At 46.5% G+C, this 25,173-nt stretch overlaps 17 non-coding genes and 1 pseudogene across 17 annotated transcripts; all 18 read left to right on the top strand.

Moving 5' to 3' along the window:
• The first annotated feature begins 2,788 nt into the window (after positions 1-2,788).
• Positions 2,789-2,979, top strand: LOC141209578 (U2 spliceosomal RNA). Its single transcript, XR_012279771.1, has one exon. It is a non-coding gene; the product is annotated as a U2 spliceosomal RNA (small nuclear RNA).
• Positions 2,980-4,095: 1,116 nt separating this feature from the next.
• LOC141210148 (U2 spliceosomal RNA) lies at positions 4,096-4,286 on the top strand. The gene has a single exon (XR_012280325.1). It is a non-coding gene; the product is annotated as a U2 spliceosomal RNA (small nuclear RNA).
• Positions 4,287-5,404: 1,118 nt separating this feature from the next.
• Positions 5,405-5,595, top strand: LOC141209577 (U2 spliceosomal RNA). Its single transcript, XR_012279770.1, has one exon. It is a non-coding gene; the product is annotated as a U2 spliceosomal RNA (small nuclear RNA).
• Positions 5,596-6,715: 1,120 nt separating this feature from the next.
• On the top strand, positions 6,716-6,906 carry LOC141209576 (U2 spliceosomal RNA). The gene has a single exon (XR_012279769.1). It is a non-coding gene; the product is annotated as a U2 spliceosomal RNA (small nuclear RNA).
• Positions 6,907-8,022: 1,116 nt separating this feature from the next.
• On the top strand, positions 8,023-8,213 carry LOC141209575 (U2 spliceosomal RNA). The gene has a single exon (XR_012279768.1). It is a non-coding gene; the product is annotated as a U2 spliceosomal RNA (small nuclear RNA).
• Positions 8,214-9,330: 1,117 nt separating this feature from the next.
• On the top strand, positions 9,331-9,521 carry LOC141209574 (U2 spliceosomal RNA). The gene has a single exon (XR_012279767.1). It is a non-coding gene; the product is annotated as a U2 spliceosomal RNA (small nuclear RNA).
• A 1,118-nt stretch (positions 9,522-10,639) lies between these two features.
• On the top strand, positions 10,640-10,830 carry LOC141209573 (U2 spliceosomal RNA). The gene has a single exon (XR_012279766.1). It is a non-coding gene; the product is annotated as a U2 spliceosomal RNA (small nuclear RNA).
• Positions 10,831-11,953: 1,123 nt separating this feature from the next.
• On the top strand, positions 11,954-12,144 carry LOC141209572 (U2 spliceosomal RNA). Its single transcript, XR_012279765.1, has one exon. It is a non-coding gene; the product is annotated as a U2 spliceosomal RNA (small nuclear RNA).
• A 1,122-nt stretch (positions 12,145-13,266) lies between these two features.
• LOC141209571 (U2 spliceosomal RNA) lies at positions 13,267-13,457 on the top strand. The gene has a single exon (XR_012279764.1). It is a non-coding gene; the product is annotated as a U2 spliceosomal RNA (small nuclear RNA).
• A 1,119-nt stretch (positions 13,458-14,576) lies between these two features.
• LOC141209570 (U2 spliceosomal RNA) lies at positions 14,577-14,767 on the top strand. Its single transcript, XR_012279763.1, has one exon. It is a non-coding gene; the product is annotated as a U2 spliceosomal RNA (small nuclear RNA).
• Positions 14,768-15,886: 1,119 nt separating this feature from the next.
• Positions 15,887-16,077, top strand: LOC141209568 (U2 spliceosomal RNA). Its single transcript, XR_012279761.1, has one exon. It is a non-coding gene; the product is annotated as a U2 spliceosomal RNA (small nuclear RNA).
• A 1,121-nt stretch (positions 16,078-17,198) lies between these two features.
• On the top strand, positions 17,199-17,389 carry LOC141209940 (U2 spliceosomal RNA). The gene has a single exon (XR_012280125.1). It is a non-coding gene; the product is annotated as a U2 spliceosomal RNA (small nuclear RNA).
• A 1,119-nt stretch (positions 17,390-18,508) lies between these two features.
• Positions 18,509-18,699, top strand: LOC141209567 (U2 spliceosomal RNA). Its single transcript, XR_012279760.1, has one exon. It is a non-coding gene; the product is annotated as a U2 spliceosomal RNA (small nuclear RNA).
• Positions 18,700-19,816: 1,117 nt separating this feature from the next.
• LOC141209566 (U2 spliceosomal RNA) lies at positions 19,817-20,007 on the top strand. Its single transcript, XR_012279759.1, has one exon. It is a non-coding gene; the product is annotated as a U2 spliceosomal RNA (small nuclear RNA).
• A 1,121-nt stretch (positions 20,008-21,128) lies between these two features.
• LOC141210503 (U2 spliceosomal RNA) lies at positions 21,129-21,318 on the top strand. The gene has a single exon (XR_012280670.1). It is a non-coding gene; the product is annotated as a U2 spliceosomal RNA (small nuclear RNA).
• A 1,118-nt stretch (positions 21,319-22,436) lies between these two features.
• Positions 22,437-22,627, top strand: LOC141210170 (U2 spliceosomal RNA). The gene has a single exon (XR_012280347.1). It is a non-coding gene; the product is annotated as a U2 spliceosomal RNA (small nuclear RNA).
• A 1,120-nt stretch (positions 22,628-23,747) lies between these two features.
• LOC141209565 (U2 spliceosomal RNA) lies at positions 23,748-23,938 on the top strand. The gene has a single exon (XR_012279758.1). It is a non-coding gene; the product is annotated as a U2 spliceosomal RNA (small nuclear RNA).
• Positions 23,939-25,059: 1,121 nt separating this feature from the next.
• Positions 25,060-25,151, top strand: LOC141210807 (U2 spliceosomal RNA; annotated as a pseudogene).
• The last annotated feature ends 22 nt before the right edge of the window (positions 25,152-25,173 follow it).

The raw sequence follows: 25,173 nt of genomic DNA, 5'->3' as shown, positions 1-25,173 counted from the left end.
CCCCGACCGGAAGCCGCCGCAGCGACCCCTGTGACGTCACACGCCTCGACCCGGAGCGTGACAAAGCAGGAAGAGCCTCCGGCCTGGTCGCAAGGCCTAGTACCCCCGGGCGCCGCATCACCAACAGCGCCCCCTACCTCCGCGGAGCCTCCGGCCTGGCCGCAAGGCCAGGTAGCCCAGGGCGCCGCCGTCCTAATGGTGCCCTTCACCTTCCAGGTGCCCCAGGCCTGGCCGCAAGGCCTGGGCAACCCGGGCGCTACCACCACCGCGCCCGCGCCCGCGAAACCAAGGGTGCCACATCTGGGGGAGGACTTGTTTAGCCAGCTCACATGGCCGGACGGGCGGCCCTTCATCTGGCCCGAAGAATTCTATGAGCTGGAGCGGCAGCAGAGACTAGGGCCCTTGTGTGAGCCCCTGATTCCGGCTCCGAAGCCCGTGGCACGGGTCTCGCCTCCTCTGGAAGAAGCCCAATTTGCGTGGGACCCCACGGGAGAAGATCTAATGGGGTTCACCGGAGAAACCCGGGCAGCTGCGGCAGAGTGCGCTGAGTGCTGCCGACAGCAGCTCGAGGAGTTTGCGAGGGAGCGGAGAGAGAGGCGGGTCCGGGAACAACAGGCCCAAATACGGAGTGCCGAGCAGAAGAGCCGGACCAGGAGGGACCCCCGTGCAGCGCATTGTCCCCGCACCATCGGGACAGTGATCAAGTTCAACCAGCAGCATGGGTGGGGCTTCATCCGAGACCGCAACACCTTCGGTGACGTCTTTGTAACGCGCAGAGACGTTGAATCCCATCTGCCGGAGGGTCACAGAGGTCGTGACCTCTACATCGGAGACGAGGTCACCTTCACCCGGCACAAGTGTGCCAAAGGACCTTACGCCCTCCACGTACACCGCCTGACGGAGGAGGAGTTGCGGTGTGAGGAGGAGGAGCAAGAGGACCCGGATGGGTCTGAAGCTACAGTTAATTACAAGCAAAGGGCAGGAGGAAGACGCCGTTGAGTGCGGCAGAGCAGTAGATGTAAATAGTTACCCGACCGGGTACCAAAGAAACTGTTGCTACATATATAGTCCCCGTTGGGACCAGCATGAGTGAACTGTTTACCCGTTATCCCGTATCCATACCAGGCTGAGGACTGTGAGCAGCCATTCCCTTCCCTTTACCTGGCCGAGGACTGAGAGCAGCCACTTCCCCTGTATATAGTTGCGCTTCCTAAAGCGCCCCCTATTGGTTTTATAGGAAAGCCACGTGTTCCAGAGACTGTCGCGTTTTACCTGGTCACACGTTGCACAGTGACCGGAGGAGGAGCCAGAAGCGACGAGAAAGTTATTTTTATGAAAAGTTTTATGCTGCGTATATTTATAAAGTTTTATATGTTTTATTATGTTGATATTGAAAGAAAAAAAAAAATTGCATGTATGGTGTTTTGTCTTTACAGCCCGAGGACGTGCTGTGGTTTACCAGGGGGGAATGTAGCACCCTGAGGATTCGGCTGCTACAGGGGTATTGCACCTCAACCCAGAGGTGTGATATTCCACTCCCGGGCAAGGATGGAGAGTGGAACTGAGCTCGGTAGGCTGCATGCACTACACACATCCCATTTCCGGAGGGCAGACCAACGGTACTCCCACTTAGAAATGTGCAGGTACGACCGAGTCTGTCCTTGGCTGGAGTGGGAGGGGGTTGGAACATCCCATGTAGTGTAGGGGCAGATAGGGGGTGCAGTCTGGGTAGTGATAGGAGCTCATTGGGTGCTGGTCACCTGAGCTCACACATAGAGGGATATAAAAGGAGGGCACCAACTAAGAACAGGGTCAGATGCAGAGAACAAGTCAGATGCAGAGAACAAGTCAGTTGCAGAAGCAAGGAGGAGAGGAGAAGAGAGGCCCAGAGTGAGAGAGGAGCAGAGAAGGAGTACCCAGAGGGGAAAACAGAGAGGACCCAAGAACCCAAATTAAAGCACCGGGTGAGGAGTCGGCACAGGGTACCGGAACCCAAACTGGTGGGGGCAGAAAACACACCCTAGCCAGAGACCGGAGGCCGTGGGCAGCATCTGCCACGGCCACCCACCACATCCACCCCGAAGGCATACCACGTGGAGGGTCAGGGAACCCAAGGCCAAGGGTGTCCCAACAGAAGGCCCGAGGGAGCTGGACCTAGGTGGATCACTGGTGGGGACTGCCAGAGAACGGGACAGAAGGAGAGCTCAGGGCCACGCTCCGGACTTGTTTGGGGGTTGGCTGGATCCAGGACCTGGTGGACGCAGCACGGCTCGGGTGGTCACTCGAAGCTGGAGTGACCAGTACAACATCTGCAGTAAGTAAACACCCTTAACTGCACAACCCGACTCTGTCTTAATTGCCGTCTGCACTGCACCACCACAACCCCCATCCTCTGCACCTGTCCCCCCTGAGGCTATACCCCTCCCGTTGGGGGTTATCCCACCAAGCTGCGCACCCACCATCAGCCTCAGCGGACCCTGCTGCAGCGGCGGCCACAGTGACCGCATCACAACGGGTGGCGTAGACGACACAAAAGAACTCTTAATAACATCTGTAGGACTGCCACATAACACTGAGTTTGACGCCCTGGGCACGGGCCGGGTCACAGCCGCTCGGAGACTACAACCCCCATCTGATCCGGTGCCGGGTATTCCCCTCAAAAAGGAATATGTCCCAGGGGGCGCGTCATTGACAGCATGTCTTCTTAACGGGAGTCCAGGTGGCCATCTCCACAAATGGACTTTTCAGAATCCTTGGGTGGCACCGTAGTCGGAAACCAATTCTGGTTATCGCTTCTCGGCCTTTTGGCTAAGATCAAGTGTAGTATCTGTTCTTATCAGTTTAATATCTGATACGTCCCCTATCTGGGGACCATATATTAAATGGATTTTTAGAACAGGGAGATGGAAAAAGAGCTTGCTCTGTCCACTCCACGCATTGACCTGGTATTGCAGTATCTCCAGGACCGGTGCACCCCTTCTTTAATGCAGTTTCTAAAATCAGAAAGAATTGAATTCAATGCTTTTTGTTCATTTTGCTTGTTTGTCGGATTTTGGGATGGACTCTTTGGCTTTGCTTTTCTTCTCCTCATTGGATTTTTCATGTTAAAAGTTGCAGAAGCCAGATGACAAGCTCATTTTGGTTCAACTTCAGCAACTGTGCATTGCATTGCCATGTAATGTAATGTAATGCAATGATATCTATCTAGCTCTCCCTCTATACTTCCTTTTGGATAAACAGACATATTAGGCAAGCATTTTGGAGCTTTCACCTAAATAACTACAGGTGGTGAGATAAGCTGCACAATATAATTGACCTTTCAGTATATTGTTGCACACACACCATCTATTTAGCAAATGCCCTTGTTATCAACAGCAGCCTTTTAAACTCACCTGAGCTAACAGGTATGTGAGCTGGTTACTCTGCTGCGCTTAAAATTTCTTTTTTGGTTTGCTACAATGCCTTTTCTGAAACGTTGTCTCCCTCTGCTGGAACACTGACTTCTTTCATTTAATGCCTGCAGACTATAAAAGAGAAACCAACCCAAAAAGTTTGGTTGATTAGTCTGTGGCATTCTTTTAAACTGTTGCTTATGGCGGTCTCTGTGAGCTTCTCAGTGACATTCAGCCATCCAGGTATCCCGCCTGCAGTAGACGGAATGTGGCAATGGAACGCTGGCTGCGCGTGTCATAATAGGCTCTGAGCCTTTATATACCTGCGCACAGCAGCAGCCACCTTCAGTCTGCTGCTGGACAGCCAGCAGCAGCAGCAGGAGAGGTAATTAATCAGCAACCCTCCTGCTAAGGGTAGACAGCTGCTCGTTCCACCCCCCCCCGCCTTAATTGGTTCTCCTCCCTTCCAACGGTGTTGAGGCGGGTGGGAACAGCCGGGGGTTGAGGGTACTGTGCTAAAAGAGGTGGAGTTATGCAGATCTAAAACGCGTGGATTGCAGCAGCAGCAAGCCGAAAAGTGCAGGCATGTGAGGGATCTAGAGGTTGACAGCATGTCTTCTTAACGGGAGTCCAGGTGGCCATCTCCACAAATGGACTTTTCAGAATCCTTGGGTGGCACCGTAGTCGGAAACCAATTCTGGTTATCGCTTCTCGGCCTTTTGGCTAAGATCAAGTGTAGTATCTGTTCTTATCAGTTTAATATCTGATACGTCCCCTATCTGGGGACCATATATTAAATGGATTTTGAGAACAGGGAGATGGAAAAAGAGCTTGCTCTGTCCACTCCACGCATTGACCTGGTATTGCAGTATCTCCAGGACCGGTGCACCCCTTCTTTAATGCAGTTTCTAAAATCAGAAAGAATTGAATTCAATGCTTTTTGTTCATTTTGCTTGTTTGTCGGATTTTGGGATGGACTCTTTGGCTTTGCTTTTCTTCTCCTCATTGGATTTTTCATGTTAAAAGTTGCAGAAGCCAGATGACAAGCTCATTTTGGTTCAACTTCAGCAACTGTGCATTGCATTGCCATGTAATGTAATGTAATGCAATGCTATCTATCTAGCTCTCCCTCTATACTTCCTTTTGGATAAACAGACATATTAGGCAAGCATTTTGGAGCTTTCACCTAAATAACTACAGGTGGTGAGATAAGCTGCACAATATAATTGACCTTTCAGTATATTGTTGCACACACACCATCTATTTAGCAAATGCCCTTGTTATCAACAGCAGCCTTTTAAACTCACCTGAGCTAACAGGTATGTGAGCTGGTTACTCTGCTGCGCTTAAAATTTCTTTTTTGGTTTGCTACAATGCCTTTTCTGAAACGTTGTCTCCCTCTGCTGGAACACTGACTTCTTTCATTTAATGCCTGCAGACTATAAAAGAGAAACCAACCCAAAAAGTTTGGTTGATTAGTCTGTGGCATTCTTTTAAACTGTTGCTTATGGCGGTCTCTGTGAGCTTCTCAGTGACATTCAGCCATCCAGGTATCCCGCCTGCAGTAGACGGAATGTGGCAATGGAACGCTGGCTGCGCGTGTCATAATAGGCTCTGAGCCTTTATATACCTGCGCACAGCAGCAGCCACCTTCAGTCTGCTGCTGGACAGCCAGCAGCAGCAGCAGGAGAGGTAATTAATCAGCAACCCTCCTGCTAAGGGTAGACAGCTGCTCGTTCCACCCCCCCCCCCGCCTTAATTGGTTCTCCTCCCTTCCAACGGTGTTGAGGCGGGTGGGAACAGCCGGGGGTTGAGGGTACTGTGCTAAAAGAGGTGGAGTTATGCAGATCTAAAACGCGTGGATTGCAGCAGCAGCAAGCCGAAAAGTGCAGGCATGTGAGGGATCTAGAGGTTGACAGCATGTCTTCTTAACGGGAGTCCAGGTGGCCATCTCCACAAATGGACTTTTCAGAATCCTTGGGTGGCACCGTAGTCGGAAACCAATTCTGGTTATCGCTTCTCGGCCTTTTGGCTAAGATCAAGTGTAGTATCTGTTCTTATCAGTTTAATATCTGATACGTCCCCTATCTGGGGACCATATATTAAATGGATTTTTAGAACAGGGAGATGGAAAAAGAGCTTGCTCTGTCCACTCCACGCATTGACCTGGTATTGCAGTATCTCCAGGACCGGTGCACCCCTTCTTTAATGCAGTTTCTAAAATCAGAAAGAATTGAATTCAATGCTTTTTGTTCATTTTGCTTGTTTGTCGGATTTTGGGATGGACTCTTTGGCTTTGCTTTTCTTCTCCTCATTGGATTTTTCATGTTAAAAGTTGCAGAAGCCAGATGACAAGCTCATTTTGGTTCAACTTCAGCAACTGTGCATTGCATTGCCATGTAATGTAATGTAATGCAATGCTATCTATCTAGCTCTCCCTCTATACTTCCTTTTGGATAAACAGACATATTAGGCAAGCATTTTGGAGCTTTCACCTAAATAACTACAGGTGGTGAGATAAGCTGCACAATATAATTGACCTTTCAGTATATTGTTGCACACACACCATCTATTTAGCAAATGCCCTTGTTATCAACAGCAGCCTTTTAAACTCACCTGAGCTAACAGGTATGTGAGCTGGTTACTCTGCTGCGCTTAAAATTTCTTTTTTGGTTTGCTACAATGCCTTTTCTGAAACGTTGTCTCCCTCTGCTGGAACACTGACTTCTTTCATTTAATGCCTGCAGACTATAAAAGAGAAACCAACCCAAAAAGTTTGGTTGATTAGTCTGTGGCATTCTTTTAAACTGTTGCTTATGGCGGTCTCTGTGAGCTTCTCAGTGACATTCAGCCATCCAGGTATCCCGCCTGCAGTAGACGGAATGTGGCAATGGAACGCTGGCTGCGCGTGTCATAATAGGCTCTGAGCCTTTATATACCTGCGCACAGCAGCAGCCACCTTCAGTCTGCTGCTGGACAGCCAGCAGCAGCAGCAGCAGGAGAGGTAATTAATCAGCAACCCTCCTGCTAAGGGTAGACAGCTGCTCGTTCCACCCCCCCCCCGCCTTAATTGGTTCTCCTCCCTTCCAACGGTGTTGAGGCGGGTGGGAACAGCCGGGGGTTGAGGGTACTGTGCTAAAAGAGGTGGAGTTATGCAGATCTAAAACGCGTGGATTGCAGCAGCAGCAAGCCGAAAAGTGCAGGCATGTGAGGGATCTAGAGGTTGACAGCATGTCTTCTTAATGGGAGTCCAGGTGGCCATCTCCACAAATGGACTTTTCAGAATCCTTGGGTGGCACCGTAGTCGGAAACCAATTCTGGTTATCGCTTCTCGGCCTTTTGGCTAAGATCAAGTGTAGTATCTGTTCTTATCAGTTTAATATCTGATACGTCCCCTATCTGGGGACCATATATTAAATGGATTTTTAGAACAGGGAGATGGAAAAAGAGCTTGCTCTGTCCACTCCACGCATTGACCTGGTATTGCAGTATCTCCAGGACCGGTGCACCCCTTCTTTAATGCAGTTTCTAAAATCAGAAAGAATTGAATTCAATGCTTTTTGTTCATTTTGCTTGTTTGTCGGATTTTGGGATGGACTCTTTGGCTTTGCTTTTCTTCTCCTCATTGGATTTTTCATGTTAAAAGTTGCAGAAGCCAGATGACAAGCTCATTTTGGTTCAACTTCAGCAACTGTGCATTGCATTGCCATGTAATGTAATGTAATGCAATGCTATCTATCTAGCTCTCCCTCTATACTTCCTTTTGGATAAACAGACATATTAGGCAAGCATTTTGGAGCTTTCACCTAAATAACTACAGGTGGTGAGATAAGCTGCACAATATAATTGACCTTTCAGTATATTGTTGCACACACACCATCTATTTAGCAAATGCCCTTGTTATCAACAGCAGCCTTTTAAACTCACCTGAGCTAACAGGTATGTGAGCTGGTTACTCTGCTGCGCTTAAAATTTCTTTTTTGGTTTGCTACAATGCCTTTTCTGAAACGTTGTCTCCCTCTGCTGGAACACTGACTTCTTTCATTTAATGCCTGCAGACTATAAAAGAGAAACCAACCCAAAAAGTTTGGTTGATTAGTCTGTGGCATTCTTTTAAACTGTTGCTTATGGCGGTCTCTGTGAGCTTCTCAGTGACATTCAGCCATCCAGGTATCCCGCCTGCAGTAGACGGAATGTGGCAATGGAACGCTGGCTGCGCGTGTCATAATAGGCTCTGAGCCTTTATATACCTGCGCACAGCAGCCACCTTCAGTCTGCTGCTGGACAGCCAGCAGCAGCAGCAGCAGGAGAGGTAATTAATCAGCAACCCTCCTGCTAAGGGTAGACAGCTGCTCGTTCCACCCCCCCCCGCCTTAATTGGTTCTCCTCCCTTCCAACGGTGTTGAGGCGGGTGGGAACAGCCGGGGGTTGAGGGTACTGTGCTAAAAGAGGTGGAGTTATGCAGATCTAAAACGCGTGGATTGCAGCAGCAGCAAGCCGAAAAGTGCAGGCATGTGAGGGATCTAGAGGTTGACAGCATGTCTTCTTAATGGGAGTCCAGGTGGCCATCTCCACAAATGGACTTTTCAGAATCCTTGGGTGGCACCGTAGTCGGAAACCAATTCTGGTTATCGCTTCTCGGCCTTTTGGCTAAGATCAAGTGTAGTATCTGTTCTTATCAGTTTAATATCTGATACGTCCCCTATCTGGGGACCATATATTAAATGGATTTTTAGAACAGGGAGATGGAAAAAGAGCTTGCTCTGTCCACTCCACGCATTGACCTGGTATTGCAGTATCTCCAGGACCGGTGCACCCCTTCTTTAATGCAGTTTCTAAAATCAGAAAGAATTGAATTCAATGCTTTTTGTTCATTTTGCTTGTTTGTCGGATTTTGGGATGGACTCTTTGGCTTTGCTTTTCTTCTCCTCATTGGATTTTTCATGTTAAAAGTTGCAGAAGCCAGATGACAAGCTCATTTTGGTTCAACTTCAGCAACTGTGCATTGCATTGCCATGTAATGTAATGTAATGCAATGCTATCTATCTAGCTCTCCCTCTATACTTCCTTTTGGATAAACAGACATATTAGGCAAGCATTTTGGAGCTTTCACCTAAATAACTACAGGTGGTGAGATAAGCTGCATAATATAATTGACCTTTCAGTATATTGTTGCACACACACCATCTATTTAGCAAATGCCCTTGTTATCAACAGCAGCCTTTTAAACTCACCTGAGCGAACAGGTATGTGAGCTGGTTACTCTGCTGCGCTTAAAATTTCTTTTTTGGTTTGCTACAATGCCTTTTCTGAAACGTTGTCTCCCTCTGCTGGAACACTGACTTCTTTCATTTAATGCCTGCAGACTATAAAAGAGAAACCAACCCAAAAAGTTTGGTTGATTAGTCTGTGGCATTCTTTTAAACTGTTGCTTATGGCGGTCTCTGTGAGCTTCTCAGTGACATTCAGCCATCCAGGTATCCCGCCTGCAGTAGACGGAATGTGGCAATGGAACGCTGGCTGCGCGTGTCATAATAGGCTCTGAGCCTTTATATACCTGCGCACAGCAGCATCCACCTTCAGTCTGCTGCTGGACAGCCAGCAGCAGCAGCAGGAGAGGTAGTTAATCAGCAACCCTCCTGCTAAGGGTAGACAGCTGCTCGTTCCACCCCCCCCCCGCCTTAATTGGTTCTCCTCCCTTCCAACGGTGTTGAGGCGGGTGGGAACAGCCGGGGGTTGAGGGTACTGTGCTAAAAGAGGTGGAGTTATGCAGATCTAAAACGCGTGGATTGCAGCAGCAGCAAGCCGAAAAGTGCAGGCATGTGAGGGATCTAGAGGTTGACAGCATGTCTTCTTAACGGGAGTCCAGGTGGCCATCTCCACAAATGGACTTTTCAGAATCCTTGGGTGGCACCGTAGTCGGAAACCAATTCTGGTTATCGCTTCTCGGCCTTTTGGCTAAGATCAAGTGTAGTATCTGTTCTTATCAGTTTAATATCTGATACGTCCCCTATCTGGGGACCATATATTAAATGGATTTTTAGAACAGGGAGATGGAAAAAGAGCTTGCTCTGTCCACTCCACGCATTGACCTGGTATTGCAGTATCTCCAGGACCGGTGCACCCCTTCTTTAATGCAGTTTCTAAAATCAGAAAGAATTGAATTCAATGCTTTTTGTTCATTTTGCTTGTTTGTCGGATTTTGCGATGGACTCTTTGGCTTTGCTTTTCTTCTCCTCATTGGATTTTTCATGTTAAAAGTTGCAGAAGCCAGATGACAAGCTCATTTTGGTTCAACTTCAGCAACTGTGCATTGCATTGCCATGTAATGTAATGTAATGCAATGCTATCTATCTAGCTCTCCCTCTATACTTCCTTTTGGATAAACAGACATATTAGGCAAGCATTTTGGAGCTTTCACCTAAATAACTACAGGTGGTGAGATAAGCTGCACAATATAATTGACCTTTCAGTATATTGTTGCACACACACCATCTATTTAGCAAATGCCCTTGTTATCAACAGCAGCCTTTTAAACTCACCTGAGCTAACAGGTATGTGAGCTGGTTACTCTGCTGCGCTTAAAATTTCTTTTTTGGTTTGCTACAATGCCTTTTCTGAAACGTTGTCTCCCTCTGCTGGAACACTGACTTCTTTCATTTAATGCCTGCAGACTATAAAAGAGAAACCAACCCAAAAAGTTTGGTTGATTAGTCTGTGGCATTCTTTTAAACTGTTGCTTATGGCGGTCTCTGTGAGCTTCTCAGTGACATTCAGCCATCCAGGTATCCCGCCTGCAGTAGACGGAATGTGGCAATGGAACGCTGGCTGCGCGTGTCATAATAGGCTCTGAGCCTTTATATACCTGCGCACAGCAGCAGCCACCTTCAGTCTGCTGCTGGACAGCCAGCAGCAGCAGCAGCAGGAGAGGTAATTAATCAGCAACCCTCCTGCTAAGGGTAGACAGCTGCTCGTTCCACCCCCCCCCGCCTTAATTGGTTCTCCTCCCTTCCAACGGGTTGAGGCGGGTGGGAACAGCCGGGGGTTGAGGGTACTGTGCTAAAAGAGGTGGAGTTATGCAGATCTAAAACGCGTGGATTGCAGCAGCAGCAAGCCGAAAAGTGCAGGCATGTGAGGGATCTAGAGGTTGACAGCATGTCTTCTTAACGGGAGTCCAGGTGGCCATCTCCACAAATGGACTTTTCAGAATCCTTGGGTGGCACCGTAGTCGGAAACCAATTCTGGTTATCGCTTCTCGGCCTTTTGGCTAAGATCAAGTGTAGTATCTGTTCTTATCAGTTTAATATCTGATACGTCCCCTATCTGGGGACCATATATTAAATGGATTTTTAGAACAGGGAGATGGAAAAAGAGCTTGCTCTGTCCACTCCACGCATTGACCTGGTATTGCAGTATCTCCAGGACCGGTGCACCCCTTCTTTAATGCAGTTTCTAAAATCAGAAAGAATTGAATTCAATGCTTTTTGTTCATTTTGCTTGTTTGTCGGATTTTGGGATTGACTCTTTGGCTTTGCTTTTCTTCTCCTCATTGGATTTTTCATGTTAAAAGTTGCAGAAGCCAGATGACAAGCTCATTTTGGTTCAACTTCAGCAACTGTGCATTGCATTGCCATGTAATGTAATGTAATGCAATGCTATCTATCTAGCTCTCCCTCTATACTTCCTTTTGGATAAACAGACATATTAGGCAAGCATTTTGGAGCTTTCACCTAAATAACTACAGGTGGTGAGATAAGCTGCACAATATAATTGACCTTTCAGTATATTGTTGCACACACACCATCTATTTAGCAAATGCCCTTGTTATCAACAGCAGCCTTTTAAACTCACCTGAGCTAACAGGTATGTGAGCTGGTTACTCTGCTGCGCTTAAAATTTCTTTTTTGGTTTGCTACAATGCCTTTTCTGAAACGTTGTCTCCCTCTGCTGGAACACTGACTTCTTTCATTTAATGCCTGCAGACTATAAAAGAGAAACCAACCCAAAAAGTTTGGTTGATTAGTCTGTGGCATTCTTTTAAACTGTTGCTTATGGCGGTCTCTGTGAGCTTCTCAGTGACATTCAGCCATCCAGGTATCCCGCCTGCAGTAGACGGAATGTGGCAATGGAACGCTGGCTGCGCGTGTCATAATAGGCTCTGAGCCTTTATATACCTGCGCACAGCAGCAGCCACCTTCAGTCTGCTGCTGGACAGCCAGCAGCAGCAGCAGCAGGAGAGGTAATTAATCAGCAACCCTCCTGCTAAGGGTAGACAGCTGCTCGTTCCACCCCCCCCCCCCCGCCTTAATTGGTTCTCCTCCCTTCCAACGGTGTTGAGGCGGGTGGGAACAGCCGGGGGTTGAGGGTACTGTGCTAAAAGAGGTGGAGTTATGCAGATCTAAAACGCGTGGATTGCAGCAACAGCAAGCCGAAAAGTGCAGGCATGTGAGGGATCTAGAGGTTGACAGCATGTCTTCTTAACGGGAGTCCAGGTGGCCATCTCCACAAATGGACTTTTCAGAATCCTTGGGTGGCACCGTAGTCGGAAACCAATTCTGGTTATCGCTTCTCGGCCTTTTGGCTAAGATCAAGTGTAGTATCTGTTCTTATCAGTTTAATATCTGATACGTCCCCTATCTGGGGACCATATATTAAATGGATTTTTAGAACAGGGAGATGGAAAAAGAGCTTGCTCTGTCCACTCCACGCATTGACCTGGTATTGCAGTATCTCCAGGACCGGTGCACCCCTTCTTTAATGCAGTTTCTAAAATCAGAAAGAATTGAATTCAATGCTTTTTGTTCATTTTGCTTGTTTGTCGGATTTTGGGATGGACTCTTTGGCTTTGCTTTTCTTCTCCTCATTGGATTTTTCATGTTAAAAGTTGCAGAAGCCAGATGACAAGCTCATTTTGGTTCAACTTCAGCAACTGTGCATTGCATTGCCATGTAATGTAATGTAATGCAATGCTATCTATCTAGCTCTCCCTCTATACTTCCTTTTGGATAAACAGACATATTAGGCAAGCATTTTGGAGCTTTCACCTAAATAACTACAGGTGGTGAGATAAGCTGCACAATATAATTGACCTTTCAGTATATTGTTGCACACACACCATCTATTTAGCAAATGCCCTTGTTATCAACAGCAGCCTTTTAAACTCACCTGAGCTAACAGGTATGTGAGCTGGTTACTCTGCTGCGCTTAAAATTTCTTTTTTGGTTTGCTACAATGCCTTTTCTGAAACGTTGTCTCCCTCTGCTGGAACACTGACTTCTTTCATTTAATGCCTGCAGACTATAAAAGAGAAACCAACCCAAAAAGTTTGGTTGATTAGTCTGTGGCATTCTTTTAAACTGTTGCTTATGGCGGTCTCTGTGAGCTTCTCAGTGACATTCAGCCATCCAGGTATTCCGCCTGCAGTAGACGGAATGTGGCAATGGAACGCTGGCTGCGCGTGTCATAATAGGCTCTGAGCCTTTATATACCTGCGCACAGCAGCAGCCACCTTCAGTCTGCTGCTGGACAGCCAGCAGCAGCAGCAGCAGGAGAGGTAATTAATCAGCAACCCTCCTGCTAAGGGTAGACAGCTGCTCGTTCCACCCCCCCCCCCCGCCTTAATTGGTTCTCCTCCCTTCCAACGGTGTTGAGGCGGGTGGGAACAGCCGGGGGTTGAGGGTACTGTGCTAAAAGAGGTGGAGTTATGCAGATCTAAAACGCGTGGATTGCAGCAGCAGCAAGCCGAAAAGTGCAGGCATGTGAGGGATCTAGAGGTTGACAGCATGTCTTCTTAACGGGAGTCCAGGTGGCCATCTCCACAAATGGACTTTTCAGAATCCTTGGGTGGCACCGTAGTCGGAAACCAATTCTGGTTATCGCTTCTCGGCCTTTTGGCTAAGATCAAGTGTAGTATCTGTTCTTATCAGTTTAATATCTGATACGTCCCCTATCTGGGGACCATATATTAAATGGATTTTTAGAACAGGGAGATGGAAAAAGAGCTTGCTCTGTCCACTCCACGCATTGACCTGGTATTGCAGTATCTCCAGGACCGGTGCACCCCTTCTTTAATGCAGTTTCTAAAATCAGAAAGAATTGAATTCAATGCTTTTTGTTCATTTTGCTTGTTTGTCGGATTTTGGGATGGACTCTTTGGCTTTGCTTTTCTTCTCCTCATTGGATTTTTCATGTTAAAAGTTGCAGAAGCCAGATGACAAGCTCATTTTGGTTCAACTTCAGCAACTGTGCATTGCATTGCCATGTAATGTAATGTAATGCAATGCTATCTATCTAGCTCTCCCTCTATACTTCCTTTTGGATAAACAGACATATTAGGCAAGCATTTTGGAGCTTTCACCTAAATAACTACAGGTGGTGAGATAAGCTGCACAATATAATTGACCTTTCAGTATATTGTTGCACACACACCATCTATTTAGCAAATGCCCTTGTTATCAACAGCAGCCTTTTAAACTCACCTGAGCTAACAGGTATGTGAGCTGGTTACTCTGCTGCGCTTAAAATTTCTTTTTTGGTTTGCTACAATGCCTTTTCTGAAACGTTGTCTCCCTCTGCTGGAACACTGACTTCTTTCATTTAATGCCTGCAGACTATAAAAGAGAAACCAACCCAAAAAGTTTGGTTGATTAGTCTGTGGCATTCTTTTAAACTGTTGCTTATGGCGGTCTCTGTGAGCTTCTCAGTGACATTCAGCCATCCAGGTATTCCGCCTGCAGTAGACGGAATGTGGCAATGGAACGCTGGCTGCGCGTGTCATAATAGGCTCTGAGCCTTTATATACCTGCGCACAGCAGCAGCCACCTTCAGTCTGCTGCTGGACAGCCAGCAGCAGCAGCAGCAGGAGAGGTAATTAATCAGCAACCCTCCTGCTAAGGGTAGACAGCTGCTCGTTCCACCCCCCCCCGCCTTAATTGGTTCTCCTCCCTTCCAACGGTGTTGAGGCGGGTGGGAACAGCCGGGGGTTGAGGGTACTGTGCTAAAAGAGGTGGAGTTATGCAGATCTAAAACGCGTGGATTGCAGCAGCAGCAAGCCGAAAAGTGCAGGCATGTGAGGGATCTAGAGGTTGACAGCATGTCTTCTTAACGGGAGTCCAGGTGGCCATCTCCACAAATGGACTTTTCAGAATCCTTGGGTGGCACCGTAGTCGGAAACCAATTCTGGTTATCGCTTCTCGGCCTTTTGGCTAAGATCAAGTGTAGTATCTGTTCTTATCAGTTTAATATCTGATACGTCCCCTATCTGGGGACCATATATTAAATGGATTTTTAGAACAGGGAGATGGAAAAAGAGCTTGCTCTGTCCACTCCACGCATTGACCTGGTATTGCAGTATCTCCAGGACCGGTGCACCCCTTCTTTAATGCAGTTTCTAAAATCAGAAAGAATTGAATTCAATGCTTTTTGTTCATTTTGCTTGTTTGTCGGATTTTGGGATGGACTCTTTGGCTTTGCTTTTCTTCTCCTCATTGGATTTTTCATGTTAAAAGTTGCAGAAGCCAGATGACAAGCTCATTTTGGTTCAACTTCAGCAACTGTGCATTGCATTGCCATGTAATGTAATGTAATGCAATGCTATCTATCTAGCTCTCCCTCTATACTTCCTTTTGGATAAACAGACATATTAGGCAAGCATTTTGGAGCTTTCACCTAAATAACTACAGGTGGTGAGATAAGCTGCACAATATAATTGACCTTTCAGTATATTGTTGCACACACACCATCTATTTAGCAAATGCCCTTGTTATCAACAGCAGCCTTTTAAACTCACCTGAGCTAACAGGTATGTGAGCTGGTTACTCTGCTGCGCTTAAAATTTTTTTTTGGTTTGCTACAATGCCTTTTCTGAAACGTTGTCTCCCTCTGCTGGAACACTGACTTCTTTCATTTAATGCCTGCAGACTATAAAAGAGAAACCAACCCAAAAAGTTTGGTTGATTAGTCTGTGGCATTCTTTTAAACTGTTGCTTATGGCGGTCTCTGTGAGCTTCTCAGTGACATTCAGCCATCCAGGTATCCCGCCTGCAGTAGACGGAATGTGGCAATGGAACGCTGGCTGCGCGTGTCATAATAGGCTCTGAGCCTTTATATACCTGCGCACAGCAGCAGCCACCTTCAGTCTGCTGCTGGACAGCCAGCAGCAGCAGCAGCAGGAGAGGTAATTAATCAGCAACCCTCCTGCTAAGGGTAGACAGCTGCTCGTTCCACCCCCCCCGCGCCTTAATTGGTTCTCCTCCCTTCCAACGGTGTTGAGGCGGGTGGGAACAGCCGGGGGTTGAGGGTACTGTGCTAAAAGAGGTGGAGTTATGCAGATCTAAAACGCGTGGATTGCAGCAGCAGCAAGCCGAAAAGTGCAGGCATGTGAGGGATCTAGAGGTTGACAGCATGTCTTCTTAACGGGAGTCCAGGTGGCCATCTCCACAAATGGACTTTTCAGAATCCTTGGGTGGCACCGTAGTCGGAAACCAATTCTGGTTATCGCTTCTCGGCCTTTTGGCTAAGATCAAGTGTAGTATCTGTTCTTATCAGTTTAATATCTGATACGTCCCCTATCTGGGGACCATATATTAAATGGATTTTTAGAACAGGGAGATGGAAAAAGAGCTTGCTCTGTCCACTCCACGCATTGACCTGGTATTGCAGTATCTCCAGGACCGGTGCACCCCTTCTTTAATGCAGTTTCTAAAATCAGAAAGAATTGAATTCAATGCTTTTTGTTCATTTTGCTTGTTTGTCGGATTTTGGGATGGACTCTTTGGCTTTGCTTTTCTTCTCCTCATTGGATTTTTCATGTTAAAAGTTGCAGAAGCCAGATGACAAGCTCATTTTGGTTCAACTTCAGCAACTGTGCATTGCATTGCCATGTAATGTAATGTAATGCAATGCTATCTATCTAGCTCTCCCTCTATACTTCCTTTTGGATAAACAGACATATTAGGCAAGCATTTTGGAGCTTTCACCTAAATAACTACAGGTGGTGAGATAAGCTGCACAATATAATTGACCTTTCAGTATATTGTTGCACACACACCATCTATTTAGCAAATGCCCTTGTTATCAACAGCAGCCTTTTAAACTCACCTGAGCTAACAGGTATGTGAGCTGGTTACTCTGCTGCGCTTAAAATTTCTTTTTTGGTTTGCTACAATGCCTTTTCTGAAACGTTGTCTCCCTCTGCTGGAACACTGACTTCTTTCATTTAATGCCTGCAGACTATAAAAGAGAAACCAACCCAAAAAGTTTGGTTGATTAGTCTGTGGCATTCTTTTAAACTGTTGCTTATGGCGGTCTCTGTGAGCTTCTCAGTGACATTCAGCCATCCAGGTATCATCCCGCCTGCAGTAGACGGAATGTGGCAATGGAACGCTGGCTGCGCGTGTCATAATAGGCTCTGAGCCTTTATATACCTGCGCACAGCAGCAGCCACCTTCAGTCTGCTGCTGGACAGCCAGCAGCAGCAGCAGCAGGAGAGGTAATTAATCAGCAACCCTCCTGCTAAGGGTAGACAGCTGCTCGTTCCACCCCCCCCGCCTTAATTGGTTCTCCTCCCTTCCAACGGTGTTGAGGCGGGTGGGAACAGCCGGGGGTTGAGGGTACTGTGCTAAAAAAGGTGGAGTTATGCAGATCTAAAACGCGTGGATTGCAGCAGCAGCAAGCTGAAAAGTGCAGGCATGTGAGGGATCTAGAGGTTGACAGCATGTCTTCTTAACGGGAGTCCAGGTGGCCATCTCCACAAATGGACTTTTCAGAATCCTTGGGTGGCACCGTAGTCGGAAACCAATTCTGGTTATCGCTTCTTGGCCTTTTGGCTAAGATCAAGTGTAGTATCTGTTCTTATCAGTTTAATATCTGATACGTCCCCTATCTGGGGACCATATATTAATTGGATTTTTAGAACAGGGAGATGGAAAAAGAGCTTGCTCTGTCCACTCCACGCATTGACCTGGTATTGCAGTATCTCCAGGACCGGTGCACCCCTTCTTTAATGCAGTTTCTAAAATCAGAAAGAATTGAATTCAATGCTTTTTGTTCATTTTGCTTGTTTGTCGGATTTTGGGATGGACTCTTTGGCTTTGCTTTTCTTCTCCTCATTGGATTTTTCATGTTAAAAGTTGCAGAAGCCAGATGACAAGCTCATTTTGGTTCAACTTCAGCAACTGTGCATTGCATTGCCATGTAATGTAATGTAATGCAATGCTATCTATCTAGCTCTCCCTCTATACTTCCTTTTGGATAAACAGACATATTAGGCAAGCATTTTGGAGCTTTCACCTAAATAACTACAGGTGGTGAGATAAGCTGCACAATATAATTGACCTTTCAGTATATTGTTGCACACACACCATCTATTTAGCAAATGCCCTTGTTATCAACAGCAGCCTTTTAAACTCACCTGAGCTAACAGGTATGTGAGCTGGTTACTCTGCTGCGCTTAAAATTTCTTTTTTGGTTTGCTACAATGCCTTTTCTGAAACGTTGTCTCCCTCTGCTGGAACACTGACTTCTTTCATTTAATGCCTGCAGACTATAAAAGAGAAACCAACCCAAAAAGTTTGGTTGATTAGTCTGTGGCATTCTTTTAAACTGTTGCTTATGGCGGTCTCTGTGAGCTTCTCAGTGACATTCAGCCATCCAGGTATCCCGCCTGCAGTAGACGGAATGTGGCAATGGAACGCTGGCTGCGCGTGTCATAATAGGCTCTGAGCCTTTATATACCTGCGCACAGCAGCAGCCACCTTCAGTCTGCTGCTGGACAGCCAGCAGCAGCAGCAGCAGGAGAGGTAATTAATCAGCAACCCTCCTGCTAAGGGTAGACAGCTGCTCGTTCCACCCCCCCCCGCCTTAATTGGTTCTCCTCCCTTCCAACGGTGTTGAGGCGGGTGGGAACAGCCGGGGGTTGAGGGTACTGTGCTAAAAGAGGTGGAGTTATGCAGATCTAAAACGCGTGGATTGCAGCAGCAGCAAGCCGAAAAGTGCAGGCATGTGAGGGATCTAGAGGTTGACAGCATGTCTTCTTAACGGGAGTCCAGGTGGCCATCTCCACAAATGGACTTTTCAGAATCCTTGGGTGGCACCGTAGTCGGAAACCAATTCTGGTTATCGCTTCTCGGCCTTTTGGCTAAGATCAAGTGTAGTATCTGTTCTTATCAGTTTAATATCTGATACGTCCCCTATCTGGGGACCATATATTAAATGGATTTTTAGAACAGGGAGATGGAAAAAGAGCTTGCTCTGTCCACTCCACGCATTGACCTGGTATTGCAGTATCTCCAGGACCGGTGCACCCCTTCTTTAATGCAGTTTCTAAAATCAGAAAGAATTGAATTCAATGCTTTTTGTTCATTTTGCTTGTTTGTCGGATTTTGGGATGGACTCTTTGGCTTTGCTTTTCTTCTCCTCATTGGATTTTTCATGTTAAAAGTTGCAGAAGCCAGATGACAAGCTCATTTTGGTTCAACTTCAGCAACTGTGCATTGCATTGCCATATAATGTAATGTAATGCAATGCTATCTATCTAGCTCTCCCTCTATACTTCCTTTTGGATAAACAGACATATTAGGCAAGCATTTTGGAGCTTTCACCTAAATAACTACAGGTGGTGAGATAAGCTGCACAATATAATTGACCTTTCAGTATATTGTTGCACACACACCATCTATTTAGCAAATGCCCTTGTTATCAACAGCAGCCTTTTAAACTCACCTGAGCTAACAGGTATGTGAGCTGGTTACTCTGCTGCGCTTAAAATTTCTTTTTTGGTTTGCTACAATGCCTTTTCTGAAACGTTGTCTCCCTCTGCTGGAACACTGACTTCTTTCATTTAATGCCTGCAGACTATAAAAGAGAAACCAACCCAAAAAGTTTGGTTGATTAGTCTGTGGCATTCTTTTAAACTGTTGCTTATGGCGGTCTCTGTGAGCTTCTCTGTGACATTCAGCCATCCAGGTATCCCGCCTGCAGTAGACGGAATGTGGCAATGGAACGCTGGCTGCGCGTGTCATAATAGGCTCTGAGCCTTTATATACCTGCGCACAGCAGCAGCCACCTTCAGTCTGCTGCTGGACAGCCAGCAGCAGCAGCAGCAGGAGAGGTAATTAATCAGCAACCCTCCTGCTAAGGGTAGACAGCTGCTCGTTCCACCCCCCCGCCTTAATTTGTTCTCCTCCCTTCCAACGGTGTTGAGGCGGGTGGGAACAGCCGGGGGTTGAGGGTACTGTGCTAAAAGAGGTGGAGTTATGCAGATCTAAAACGCGTGGATTGCAGCAGCAGCAAGCCGAAAAGTGCAGGCATGTGAGGGATCTAGAGGTTGACAGCATGTCTTCTTAACGGGAGTCCAGGTGGCCATCTCCACAAATGGACTTTTCAGAATCCTTGGGTGGCACCGTAGTCGGAAACCAATTCTGGTTATCGCTTCTCGGCCTTTTGGCTAAGATCAAGTGTAGTATCTGTTCTTATCAGTTTAATATCTGATACGTCCCCTATCTGGGGACCATATATTAAATGGATTTTTAGAACAGGGAGATGGAAAAAGAGCTTGCTCTGTCCACTCCACGCATTGACCTGGTATTGCAGTATCTCCAGGACCGGTGCACCCCTTCTTTAATGCAGTTTCTAAAATCAGAAAGAATTGAATTCAATGCTTTTTGTTCATTTTGCTTGTTTGTCGGATTTTGGGATGGACTCTTTGGCTTTGCTTTTCTTCTCCTCATTGGATTTTTCATGTTAAAAGTTGCAGAAGCCAGATGACAAGCTCATTTTGGTTCAACTTCAGCAACTGTGCATTGCATTGCCATGTAATGTAATGTAATGCAATGCTATCTATCTAGCTCTCCCTCTATACTTCCTTTTGGATAAACAGACATATTAGGCAAGCATTTTGGAGCTTTCACCTAAATAACTACAGGTGGTGAGATAAGCTGCACAATATAATTGACCTTTCAGTATATTGTTGCACACACACCATCTATTTAGCAAATGCCCTTGTTATCAACAGCAGCCTTTTAAACTCACCTGAGCTAACAGGTATGTGAGCTGGTTACTCTGCTGCGCTTAAAATTTCTTTTTTGGTTTGCTACAATGCCTTTTCTGAAACGTTGTCTCCCTCTGCTGGAACACTGACTTCTTTCATTTAATGCCTGCAGACTATAAAAGAGAAACCAACCCAAAAAGTTTGGTTGATTAGTCTGTGGCATTCTTTTAAACTGTTGCTTATGGCGGTCTCTGTGAGCTTCTCAGTGACATTCAGCCATCCAGGTATCCCGCCTGCAGTAGACGGAATGTGGCAATGGAACGCTGGCTGCGCGTGTCATAATAGGCTCTGAGCCTTTATATACCTGCGCACAGCAGCAGCCACCTTCAGTCTGCTGCTGGACAGCCAGCAGCAGCAGCAGCAGGAGAGGTAATTAATCAGCAACCCTCCTGCTAAGGGTAGACAGCTGCTCGTTCCACCCCCCCCCCCGCCTTAATTGGTTCTCCTCCCTTCCAACGGTGTTGAGGCGGGTGGGAACAGCCGGGGGTTGAGGGTACTGTGCTAAAAGAGGTGGAGTTATGCAGATCTAAAACGCGTGGATTGCAGCAGCAGCAAGCCGAAAAGTGCAGGCATGTGAGGGATCTAGAGGTTGACAGCATGTCTTCTTAACGGGAGTCCAGGTGGCCATCTCCACAAATGGACTTTTCAGAATCCTTGGGTGGCACCGTAGTCGGAAACCAATTCTGGTTATCGCTTCTCGGTTTTTGGCTAAGATCAAGTGTAGTATCGGTTCTTATCAGTTTAATATCTGATACGTCCCCTATCTTGGGACCATATATTAAATGGATTTTTAGAACAGGGAGATGGAAAAAGAGCTTGCTCTGTCCACTCCACGCATTGACCTGGTATTGCAGTATCTCCAGGACCGGTGCACCCCTTCTTTAATGCAGTTTCTAAAATCAGAAAGAATTGAATTCAATGCTTTTTGTTCATTTTGCTTGTTTGTCGGATTTTGGGATGGACTCTTTGGCTTTGCTTTTCTTCTCCTCATTGGATTTTTCATGTTAAAAGTTGCAGAAGCCAGATGACAAGCTCATTTTGGTTCAACTTCAGCAACTGTGCATTGCATTGCCATGTAATGTAATGTAATGCAATGCTATCTATCTAGCTCTCCCTCTATACTTCCTTTTGGATAAACAGACATATTAGGCAAGCATTTTGGAGCTTTCACCTAAATAACTACAGGTGGTGAGATAAGCTGCACAATATAATTGACCTTTCAGTATATTGTTGCACACACACCATCTATTTAGCAAATGCCCTTGTTATCAACAGCAGCCTTTTAAACTCACCTGAGCTAACAGGTATGTGAGCTGGTTACTCTGCTGCGCTTAAAATTTCTTTTTTGGTTTGCTACAATGCCTTTTCTGAAACGTTGTCTCCCTCTGCTGGAACACTGACTTCTTTCATTTAATGTCTGCAGACTATAAAAGAGAAACCAACCCAAAAAGTTTGGTTGATTAGTCTGTGGCATTCTTTTAAACTGTTGCTTATGGCGGTCTCTGTGAGCTTCTCAGTAACATTCAGCCATCCAGGTATCCCGCCTGCAGTAGACGGAATGTGGCAATGGAACGCTGGCTGCGCGTGTCATAATAGGCTCTGAGCCTTTATATACCTGCGCACAGCAGCAGCCACCTTCAGTCTGCTGCTGGACAGCCAGCAGCAGCAGCAGGAGAGGTAATTAATCAGCAACCCTCCTGCTAAGGGTAGACAGCTGCTCGTTCCACCCCCCCCCCCGCCTTAATTGGTTCTCCTCCCTTCCAACGGTGTTGAGGCGGGTGGGAACAGCCGGGGGTTGAGGGTACTGTGCTAAAAGAGGTGGAGTTATGCAGATCTAAAACGCGTGGATTGCAGCAGCAGCAAGCCGAAAAGTGCAGGCATGTGAGGGATCTAGAGGTTGACAGCATGTCTTCTTAACGGGAGTCCAGGTGGCCATCTCCACAAATGGACTTTTCAGAATCCTTGGGTGGCACCGTAGTCGGAAACCAATTCTGGTTATCGCTTCTCGGCCTTTTGGCTAAGATCAAGTGTAGTATCTGTTCTTATCAGTTTAATATCTGATACGTCCCCTATCTGGGGACCATATATTAAATGGATTTTTAGAACAGGGAGATGGAAAAAGAGCTTGCTCTGTCCACTCCACGCATTGACCGGGTATTGCAGTATCTCCAGGACCGGTGCACCCCTTCTTTAATGCAGTTTCTAAAATCAGAAAGAATTGAATTCAATGCTTTTTGTTCATTTTGCTTGTTTGTCGGATTTTGGGATGGACTCTTTGGCTTTGCTTTTCTTCTCCTCATTGGATTTTTCATGTTAAAAGTTGCAGAAGCCAGATGACAAGCTCATTTTGGTTCAACTTCAGCAACTGTGCATTGCATTGCCATGTAATGTAATGTAATGCAATGCTATCTATCTAGCTCTCCCTCTATACTTCCTTTTGGATAAACAGACATATTAGGCAAGCATTTTGGAGCTTTCACCTAAATAACTACAGGTGGTGAGATAAGCTGCACAATATAATTGACCTTTCAGTATATTGTTGCACACACACCATCTATTTAGCAAATGCCCTTGTTATCAACAGCAGCCTTTTAAACTCACCTGAGCTAACAGGTATGTGAGCTGGTTACTCTGCTGCGCTTAAAATTTCTTTTTTGGTTTGCTACAATGCCTTTTCTGAAACGTTGTCTCCCTCTGCTGGAACACTGACTTCTTTCATTTAATGTCTGCAGACTATAAAAGAGAAACCAACCCAAAAAGTTTGGTTGATTAGTCTGTGGCATTCTTTTAAACTGTTGCTTATGGCGGTCTCTGTGAGCTTCTCAGTGACATTCAGCCATCCAGGTATCCCGCCTGCAGTAGACGGAATGTGGCAATGGAACGCTGGCTGCGCGTGTCATAATAGGCTCTGAGCCTTTATATACCTGCGCACAGCAGCAGCCACCTTCAGTCTGCTGCTGGACAGCCAGCAGCAGCAGCAGCAGGAGAGGTAATTAATCAGCAACCCTCCTGCTAAGGGTAGACAGCTGCTCGTTCCACCCCCCCCCCGCCTTAATTGGTTCTCCTCCCTTCCAACGGTGTTGAGGCGGGTGGGAACAGCCGGGGGTTGAGGGTACTGTGCTAAAAGAGGTGGAGTTATGCAGATCTAAAACGCGTGGATTGCAGCAGCAGCAAGCCGAAAAGTGCAGGCATGTGAGGGATCTAGAGGTTGACAGCATGTCTTCTTAACGGGAGTCCAGGTGGCCATCTCCACAAATGGACTTTTCAGAATCCTTGGGTGGCACCGTAGTCGGAAACCAATTCTGGTTATCGCTTCTCGGCCTTTTGGCTAAGATCAAGTGTAGTATCTGTTCTTATCAGTTTAATATCTGATACGTCCCCTATCTGGGGACCATATATTAAATGGATTTTTAGAACAGGGAGATGGAAAAAGAGCTTGCTCTGTCCACTCCACGCATTGACCTGGTATTGCAGTATCTCCAGGACCGGTGCACCCCTTCTTTAATGCAGTTTCTAAAATCAGAAAGAATTGAATTCAATGCTTTTTGTTCATTTTGCTTGTTTGTCGGATTTTGGGATGGACTCTTTGGCTTTGCTTTTCTTCTCCTCATTGGATTTTTCATGTTAAAAGTTGCAGAAGCCAGATGACAAGCTCATTTTGGTTCAACTTCAGCAACTGTGCATTGCATTGCCATGTAATGTAATGTAATGCAATGCTATCTATCTAGCTCTCCCTCTATACTTCCTTTTGGATAAACAGACATATTAGGCAAGCATTTTGGAGCTTTCACCTAAATAACTACAGGTGGTGAGATAAGCTGCACAATATAATTGACCTTTCAGTATATTGTTGCACACACACCATCTATTTAGCAAATGCCCTTGTTATCAACAGCAGCCTTTTAAACTCACCTGAGCTAACAGGTATGTGAGCTGGTTACTCTGCTGCACTTAAAATTTCTTTTTTGGTTTGCTACAATGCCTTTTCTGAAACGTTGTCTCCCTCTGCTGGAACACTGACTTCTTTCATTTAATGCCTGCAGACTATAAAAGAGAAACCAACCCAAAAAGTTTGGTTGATTAGTCTGTGGCATTCTTTTAAACTGTTGCTTATGGCGGTCTCTGTGAGCTTCTCAGTGACATTCAGCCATCCAGGTATCCCGCCTGCAGTAGACGGAATGTGGCAATGGAACGCTGGCTGCGCGTGTCATAATAGGCTCTGAGCCTTTATATACCTGCGCACAGCAGCAGCCACCTTCAGTCTGCTGCTGGACAGCCAGCAGCAGCAGCAGCAGGAGAGGTAATTAATCAGCAACCCTCCTGCTAAGGGTAGACAGCTGCTCGTTCCACCCCCCCCCGCGCCTTAATTGGTTCTCCTCCCTTCCAACGGTGTTGAGGCGGGTGGGAACAGCCGGGGGTTGAGGGTACTGTGCTAAAAGAGGTGGAGTTATGCAGATCTAAAACGCGTGGATTGCAGCAGCAGCAAGCCGAAAAGTGCAGGCATGTGAGGGATCTAGAGGTTGACAGCATGTCTTCTTAACGGGAGTCCAGGTGGCCATCTCCACAAATGGACTTTTCAGAATCCTTGGGTGGCACCGTAGTCGGAAACCAATTCTGGTTATCGCTTCTCGGCCTTTTGGCTAAGATCAAGTGTAGTATCTTTCGAAAAGGCGGTTTTGGATGTTAGCCGCCCTAGTAGATTGATACATTATGCACACTGGGGTTTAGGCGCTT

The sequence above is a fragment of the Phyllobates terribilis genome, unplaced genomic scaffold, assembly GCF_046119375.1.
Source record: "Phyllobates terribilis strain yellow unplaced genomic scaffold, ASM4611937v1 Scaffold_169__1_contigs__length_4117513, whole genome shotgun sequence".
NCBI classification, from domain to species: domain Eukaryota; kingdom Metazoa; phylum Chordata; class Amphibia; order Anura; family Dendrobatidae; genus Phyllobates; species Phyllobates terribilis.
This window is presented reverse-complemented; position numbering and strand designations above follow the sequence as displayed.